Source organism: Rhinopithecus bieti, unplaced genomic scaffold, assembly GCF_001698545.2.
Source record: "Rhinopithecus bieti isolate Rb0 unplaced genomic scaffold, ASM169854v2 scaffold_58281, whole genome shotgun sequence".
Taxonomy (NCBI): Eukaryota; Metazoa; Chordata; class Mammalia; order Primates; family Cercopithecidae; genus Rhinopithecus; species Rhinopithecus bieti.
The window spans coordinates 7957-16698 of NW_016822170.1; the positions used below are offsets into that span (position 1 = coordinate 7957).

The window sequence follows — 8742 nt, forward strand, 5'->3', positions numbered from 1 at the left end:
GCACCCCACACTGAGAAATGAACACGTGGAATCGATTCAAAGCCCTGCAATCATCTGCATTTTATTTGCCCCTAAATTACAAGTTGTTAATTTGCAACTCTGCACCCTCCACTCCAGGTTCTTTCTCTCCCATCACCCATCAAATTCCCCAGTGGCCCAGGCAAAAAATATCTGTTAGTCTTTGCCAAGGTAGACTCAGCCTTGTCGGCAGACCTGTCCTGTGTTCTCAGGGGAGGCCTTTACCCAAGGCCATGGCAACAGCAGGAATCCCGCGTAAAACACCACCTTGATGGCAGGGAAGGCTGGATCTTTTCACAGAGCAGAACTGACTTTATGAGGTGAACAGTAAGGTGAGCAGAGGTGGGAAAGGCCAGTGGATGAATGCAGTAACAGCACCAGGAGCTAAAGCCCAACTCTGCCCCGTGGGCTGTCTCTGGGTCCTCAAAGGCGGGAGGGGGTTCCTCCACCCACCACCACTGTCTCCCCAGTGATGTAGCTGGCATCTTCAGAGCGCAGGAAAGACACGATGCCAGCACAATCCTTTGGCTCACCTAACCTGGGGAATAGGGGAAGAAAAGAAGGGAGTAAAAATCAAACAGGTCTGGCCCCATCACCTGGGACACACGGAATGAAATTTGCTTAATCAAGAATTATTAGATGACTTTTCAGGATCAGTGTACAAGCTTTCCATCTATCAAAAAGTATTACCATGAGGATATGCTGTTATAATTTAGTAGAAGCATACTGTACTCTGCAAAAAACATTACCCATAATATTCAAATACTATAGAAACACACTGTTTTTTTTAGAGAGCTCAGGACAACAAAATCCAAAGTTATATAGGTAAAATGGTGAGCAATTATTTCATACTTCAAAAAAATGGTTTCACATGTGCACACACTAAAGTATCAGGGAGTCTGTGTGACAGCAAATGGTGTGTTTAAAGTGATTCCATTTGTACAGATTCAGCTTGCAACTTTTTCAGAAATCTATACTTGTCCCTTAACTCAGGACTTCTCCCAGAGCTCTGCACTGCTGAAACCCCCATGTCTCTGTGTTTACCTTTTGAAAGGGAAGGTGACTTCTTGCTCAGGCCACTGCAGTGATAGTGTTTATGAATTTGTGGTCTGTGAGGCAGAGGAGAGCCTCCCTGTGTTATCTGTGGGACTCAGACAGCGGGCTGTGTGCTGCTGGGAACCAGACCTTTCCATCTTCATGCCTCTTAGGGCCCTTGACCCCATGACAGTTTTACCTTGTTATCTGCAGGGTTTCTTTCATTCTTTCCTCTTTTCCTTGTCCATCCAGAGCTGCAGGAAGAAGGGAAATCTCTTTATGTTTAAGAAGAGGAAAGTGAGGAACAGAAAGGGAAGAAGCTGCCCATCCTCATGGCAAGAGAGTAAGGATGGAGAGACTTCCCTCTTTCACTTCCTATTTCTTTTTCTAGCTCCCAGCTCTCCCCACTGCCCTCATGTGTTTCATTTGTTTCGGGTTCTAGTGATGCATTTTGCTGCATCTCTCCAATCTCATCCACATAAGGAGAGAGGAAACAGTGTGAGTAGAGTCTGAATACCTCAGTCTCCACCCTATGCCTTAGGAATGGTGTGATTGGAGTCTGGCTTAGATAGGGCAGCTGGTACAGAGAGGGAATATGGAAAAGCCCAAGGAAGGAGAACGGAGTGGTTGAGAGTTCAGGAATCAGGTACTGGGCTTCCCTGTCCAAGAAGGTGGATGCCTTTCAAGGGGTTCCAGTGGGATGCAGAGCTCCCCTTCCTCACCATCCTGCTGAAGCTGGTCTTGATAAGTCCAGGTGCTAGGCAGTTCACCCTAATGTTCCTTGGGGCCAGCTCTATGGCCAGGGTCTTGGTGAGGCCCAGCAAAGCTGTTTTACTGACGTTGTAAGGACTGAGGCCCTGGAGATAGAAAACAAGGGGCACAGTTAGGAAGCTGTCTTGTGGCTAAACCTCCCCTAGGTTATGGTTTGTGGAGGCAAGGCATCTATTTTGTGGGCAGGGATTTGGTGTGATTCTAAAAGGGGACACAAACTTCTTTGGGTAACATGAGGGGTGGAAAGATATGGAGTGGAGGATGGGATGGAAGGGTCAGACCAAAGGGTTCTTACAGGTAATGGACTGAAGGCTGCTATCACCACTGAGCCGCCTCAAAGTCAATCTGTCCACACTTACCTGAATGGAAAAATCAATCGGCTTAAATAGAGCTGTAGAAACTTACCACTGGAGGGGCCTTTGAGATCATCTGTTCCAATGTCCTTAAGGTGGAGATGATGAAACAGGTTCAGGGAATTTTCTCAAGACCATATAGTTCAGTAGTGACACACTGGGGCTACCTAAGAACAGGAGGCCTGCTTATTCTGTGTTTGGGAGGGGTGAAGTGATTTGCTCAGGGCACAAAGCTAGTTAGTGGTAGAAGAACTGAGGTCAGTCTGCCATTCTGTAGCACACCACTAATTCATAAGAGCCCTCTGAAAGTGAGTTGGGGTCATTAGGAAACTGACTGCCCAGGAGAGCCATGATGGGAGAAGATACCAGCCTGAATTTAAAGCAATTCCATATTTGGTTATGATGTCATTTTCCCTGTCTCTGTCTCTCTCTTTTGACCTGGAGGCATGAAAAATTTAAGGCAGAAACTGACATTTAAACTGAGAAAGTCAAGAAAGGCAACATCTCACCTCCTTAATAAGTTATAAGTAGGTAGTGAGGTGTGTGCTAGAGTAATGAATGGCCAAGCAGAATCTGCCAACAAGAGTTTTCAGTACAAAGCGACCCTGAAACCAGACTTTGCATTTGCCCAGAACTGGCAATTTTGATGCCTTGAAAAAGTAGCAGTACATGGGCCCTTGGTCAACTTTGTGCTTCAGATTTGGCACACAGAGGGGTGTTATTAACAATGTATACCATCTGCTAGCTTTCCATTTTAACTACTTATTCTTGTTAACTAGGTGCTAAGCTCAATTGTTTTTACACGGTTGAAGGAATGCCTGGGCTGTCAACAAAATTAAATCAGACAAAATTTAAAGTCATACACTCTTTTGAAACCAGTATTAATACTTTCTTGCACCCTTTAAGTTTTGGTATCCTGGTGCAAAGCCCAGTCACCTGCCTTGGCTCTGTATAATTCTCACCAATGGACTTGTTACTAGGGAGGTGCAGAATAAGTTAATAAGTGATGTGCACTGTGCTCAGTGCATATGTGTTTGGGCTGGGAGAAGACAGTGGATTGCTCTAGAATCACCTGGAGACATTTTCTACTCTGCTGTATACCCTATGCCCCTCTCCTTCTAGGTCTGTCAGCACAGAGACAGAAGGAGGCTGGGTTTTGATTGAACAGAGATAGCAAACCATAAAAGAAGAATGAGGCTGGGTGTGGTGGCTCACACCTATAATCTTAGCAGTTTGGTAGGCCCAGTGGGGTGGATTGCTAGAGGCCAGGAGTTCAAAACCAGCCTGGGCAATAAAGCTCCAACTCTACAGAAAATTTAAAAAATAAACTGGTGTGGTGGTGCACGCCTATAGTCTTAGCCACTTGGGAGGCTGAGGTAGCAGGATTGCTTGAGCTCAAGAGTTGGAGGTTACAGTGAGCTATGATCANATAACCATCTTTCTCTTTCTCAAAACCTCACATGGCTTCTTATTTCCTACAAGAATGGGTAAACATATCCTTTTAAGAGGCCATATCCTTTTAACGTCCTTAACATATCCTTTTAAGGAGCTATGGCTGGGCGTGGTGGGTCACACCTCTAATCCCAGCACTCTGGGAGGCCCAAGGGGTGGGTCACCTGAGGTCAGGAGTTCAAGATCAGCCTGGCCAACATGGTGAAACCCGTCTCTACTAAAAAGAAAAAAATTAGCTGGGCATGGTGGCGGGCAAAGGTAATCCCAGCTACTTGGGAGGCTGAGGCATGAGGATTGCTTGAACCTGGAGGTGGAGGTTGCAGTGAGTCGAGATGGTGCCACTGCACTCCAGCCTAGGCAACAAGAGTGAAACTGTCTTAAAAAAAATATATATAGTAAAAAAAATAAAAATAAAAAAAAGGATATAGAGGCCCATGGCCTCTATCCTTCCAAGGCAGCTCATTCTCAGTAGTACTCCTAAGCTTGTCCTCTCCACTGTGGTCTGTCAGTGCTCCTCTTTCCTTCAGCTCCTCCTTGGCTGTCTGCTCATTTTGCAGAGTTATCTGGAACCTCATCTCTATTCCATCTGAACATTCCCATCCATTCCTAAAAGTTTAGCTCAAGTACCGCTTCTGGGCCAGGCCTGTAGGCCCTGTTAAGTGAACCTGGTGGGGGCCACAGGATGTATTTCCACCAGGATTTTCATATTATATTGCTACTTACATGTGATATAGTCACTGATTGACCCAGACTCACTGATCCTTCAACCATCAGGATCAAGTCCTCAATCTTGGGCTCTGTCCACCAGCCTAGGCCAGGCAAGGTGACTTTCTAGGACTCACATTTGGCTCTTTCCAATGCACATTTGATCATTTGCCAGAAAGTTCCTTAAAAACGGAATTACCCTATACTGTCTATCACACTACTATCTACTATTACTTAAGATCCCCTTCTTCTAAGATTATGCAAATTATTTCTGCCAACCTTCCAATCTGTTAGCACAATCCTGTACTTTCCATTTTTGGGTAGATTCTCCCTTCCACTCTGGGGAATAAAGTGTGTCCTGAGCCTCAAGGGAAGAGGAGCTTCCTTTGCTGGATGGTTCATATTTCCTTCTGCAGATGGAAGGCTGGTGTGCACTACTAACTGTGACATTGACTTACATACTTTCTTTGAGACTAAAGTCCAGTACCTGGTAGTCCGTAGGCAGCAAATAAAGGAAGGGAGCTTGGGAGGTCTGGGTTGAATCACAGCTCTTTCCTTACTGGCTGTGGGACCTTGGGAAGTTGCTCCAGCTATCTGAGCCAGCCTCTGCAGACTGAGAGAATAGTCCCTGCCTTGCTTGGGTTGTTGTCAGGCCTAGACAACCTTTGTAAGTTGTAACTTACAAAACTTTGTAACTTTGTAAGTTACAACCTTTGTAAGGCTCTGAACACAGGAAATGGCACATAGTAAGTGGTTGAAACAGGGACCTGACACTATAAGCTGAAGAACAGGGGATTATTAGCTCATGGGTGGGAACATCTATTTTGTGATTGGATTTACCCTTCTCATCTGTCCAATTAGAGGGAAAATTACTAGAGAACCAGTACCAGCTGTTTCTTTGTGGTACTCAAGGGATGATGAAGGGTTGAAGCATTAGAATGTTTTAACATTCTCTGATTGGGATGGGATGATTCTCCAACATTAGTATATGGACATAATAGAAAGGCACACAATAAAAATGTACCGGTGGGCTGGTGTGGGTATGCAGAACGCACTGTTATGTTTTAGTTAACAGCACTGCATTGGATCTCACCAAGGCTGTCCAGGAAAGCAGGGAAGGAGGATCAGGCTGGCTCCTTTTTCTACCTCCTGGCTCTGTGCCCATTTCCCTGCAGCTCACTGTGGCCACCAGCTGCTCCGGGTCCTCTGTCTTCCCCACATGGCACACAGTGCCTGTCATGCTCAGCCCCTCCCCCTGCAGCGTGGCCACCGCCTGGTCCACATTCTGCTGCTTCCAGCTGTTGACAACCACGTGGGCCCTGTCCTGGGCCAGACGCCGGGCGATGGCAAAGCCGATCCTGTGAGTAGAAAGAGACAAAGACTGCCAAGGCCTGTGCAGGGGAAGAGGTTGAAGCATGGGCTCTGAAGTTAGAAAGCCTGGGTTTGAATTCAGGCTCTTTCCCTATATGACCTCCACGTGTCTCTACTCTTTGTAAAACAGGCTTGATGGCATGGCCTTTTTGGCGCTAATTTACTTATTTTTATTATGATCTGGAACCGCAGCCTCAGTTCCCAAGAACTTACATCACTTTCTACAGTTCCCACCACGGGTGACAGGCTTCATCCCCTGTTGGGACTGAGAGGTGAGAAATGAGCTGGGTGTGCAGCAGCCACTTCCGTGATTTGAGGGTCTCACTCAAAACAGCCCTGCCCCCAGGTTTCTTTCTTACTAGTCTTCCACATTCTCAAAATTCTATCTTTAGTTATTTTTTGGGGTGCATGTGAAAAGATGGTCTCCGGTCAGAAATGTAAATATTGCCTTGGGAGGAAGAGTTACACATTCTGCATTTGTCAGTCATTAGCATTTTACCTACATTTGTATTTTAGCTTTGTGGAGAGCTGGCATCTAGCAAAGTCCCGTAGAAATGAGAACCAGGATAGACAAGAGTGGTGGGTGAGAAACAGCCTGGGCAAAGTAGGCCCAGGTGTACCGAACTTAACAAAAATCTTGACACATGGCTCTTGTGTCCTATCTAGGTAAGGGGGAGGGGTTCCTGGAGACTTTCTGGTGCCCAAATAGAGTGTCTGGTACATTTTCATAAAGCTGGAGGCCTTGGGATAGGATTTTGAAATCCAGATTTCCTTGGATTTCTAGTTTCTGGTTTTCCCGGAGGCTAGGTGGGGCTGGTTGACTGGGGCAGCCCAGAACCCAGGAGGGGAATAGATCGATGGGGTTGTACGGAGGTGGCACAGTTGTGTCAGAGGCAGCAGGGACAGGAGGGCTAGCAAGGGAGGGCCCAGGGCCTGGGGCTTTGGAGGGGGTTCAGGCGGATCACGTGACTACTTTTTTCCAGGGCCAGACTTCGGCCACATGTGAGTTCTAAGGACAACGGCACTGGAAGCAAAGAAGAGACCAGTGCCTGTTTGCACGCAGGGAAGGCCTCAGAAACTCCAGCACGAACACTTACCCGTCGGTGGAGGCCGTTACCAGGGGCCACCTTATTCGCGAGCAGATCCCGGTGGGTCATCCAGGAGCTGGCCATCCGCACCGACTTCCATGCCCGGACACAGTGGCCTAGCAGCCCCGCCTTGTGCATGGCACAGACCAGCAAGTCTGGGTTTCACTCCTTCCAGCGGAGGTAACAAAGATTAGGGCGAGGGGGCAGGACGAAGGGCGGGCTGCTTCCCGGCCCGCCCCCTCCCCGCCCTCGACCACCTGGGAGTCCTCTGTGGCGGTGGGCGCCTCCCTCCGCCGCCGCGCCCAGCAGCCAGCTACCTTCCACCCGACTGGGGCTTGCCTTCCCGGGCAGGCGGGTGTTCAAAGGCTCTCTGTTAAAGTTTTCCGTAGGGCTTGCCCCTCCCCTGGCCCCCGCAGGAACGGGCAGACTTTGGCTGCTGCCCTTTTGCATCTGCTTGCCCGTGTTTTCTTCTGGGGGAAGTGGGGGTTTTGAGTTGGTTGCTTTTGCTTCTTCAGAATTTTTTCTCCAAGAAAGTCTGGGTCAATGTATGTGACAGCCCACAGGAGGGCAAATGTTTTGAGACTGCCCATGGAGGTGAGGCCTGTGGTCCTCATAAAGTCCACCAGGTGAGGCTGGAGGTGCCTGGGAGAGATGTGATAGGGAGTAGCTGCACCAGGCCTGCACTGCCCTTCACTCTGCCCAAGGTCTCCTCCATCTTCACGGGCCCTGGAGGGCAGACTATGGTCATTGACCAAACAGTATCTCACATCCCGCTCCAAAGGAACTTTCTCCTTTACAGGGGCTAAGTGCTAGCGAGGAGGCTGCAGAGTCCCTCGAGCAGTGGTGGAAATGCTGAGAACTGGGGGCAGTCAAGTTCTCCCTAACCACTATGTCCCCAGGTCTTAGCCTGCATCCTAGTTCAATAAATATTTGTTGAATGCAAAATCTCTTTATGAACTGTAAGCTATAAGCACATAGTAGTTACTGCCACCATGTAGTGATTATTATTGCTGCCCTGGGTCAGACTCTTCATCTGTAAATTACTGAGGGTATGGAGTAGATGATGAATAAAGTCCTTGCCAGCTATAAATTCTGTGTCCAAGACTTCAGCCTCCACTTCTGCCAAGTGGGCTCAAATTATCTCACTCCTGGGTTTCTGGGAGAACGAATAAATCTGGATGGCTAATGGTACACTGTAGAAAGGCCCCAACGGACCCAGATGCAAGCATCTGAATTGGTTTAACCCACTGGCTTCCAAAGGCCAGACTGAAAAGCAGTGCTGGTCCATGGCAATGTTTACACTAGTGTAAGGCAAAATGAGAAAAGGAAACACATTACAGTGAGTTTCATGAAGCTAAGTTTATTTAACAGTCCTTTATTGTGGAGTATATGTTTGCTCCTTTTTTTGTGTATGTATTAGTGTTTTCTTTCAGAAAAGATGATGAAAGCAGATGGGTAGGTTTAGAGATGTGTTGTTGGTGAAATAACCAGTTTTGCAGCCTTATTTCCCTATAATTAGTGGGGAAAAGTCCTGGTTTGTAAAATCCAGTTCTAGGGATGACTTTTTAATAGAATTCATGTTTGCTCAAGATTCATTTAGTTTGCTCAAGATTCATTTAGTGTGTCTGTAGGTCAGCGGAGCAGCTGAAAAAGGATTTTGACATTCAGCCGGGCATGGTGGTTCACGCCTGTAATCCCAGCACTTTGGGAGGCCGAGGCAGGCAGATCACAAGGTCAGGAGATCAAGTCCATCCTGGCTAACACGGTGAAACCCCGTCTTTACTAAAAATACAAAAAAATAGCCTGGCATGGTGGCACGCACCTGTAGTCCCAGCTACTCGGGAGACTGAGGCAGGAGAATGACATGAACCTGGGCGGCGGAGCTTGCAGTGAGCTGAGGTCATGCCACTGCACTCCAGCCTGAGCGACAGATGGAGACTCTGTCTCCA

General features: G+C 47.6%; 1 pseudogene; it reads right to left on the reverse strand.

Annotated features, from left to right (window-relative positions):
• Positions 1-441: 441 nt before the first annotated feature.
• On the reverse strand, positions 442-7713 carry LOC108521163 (dehydrogenase/reductase SDR family member 4-like; annotated as a pseudogene).
• Positions 7714-8742: the final 1029 nt, after the last annotated feature.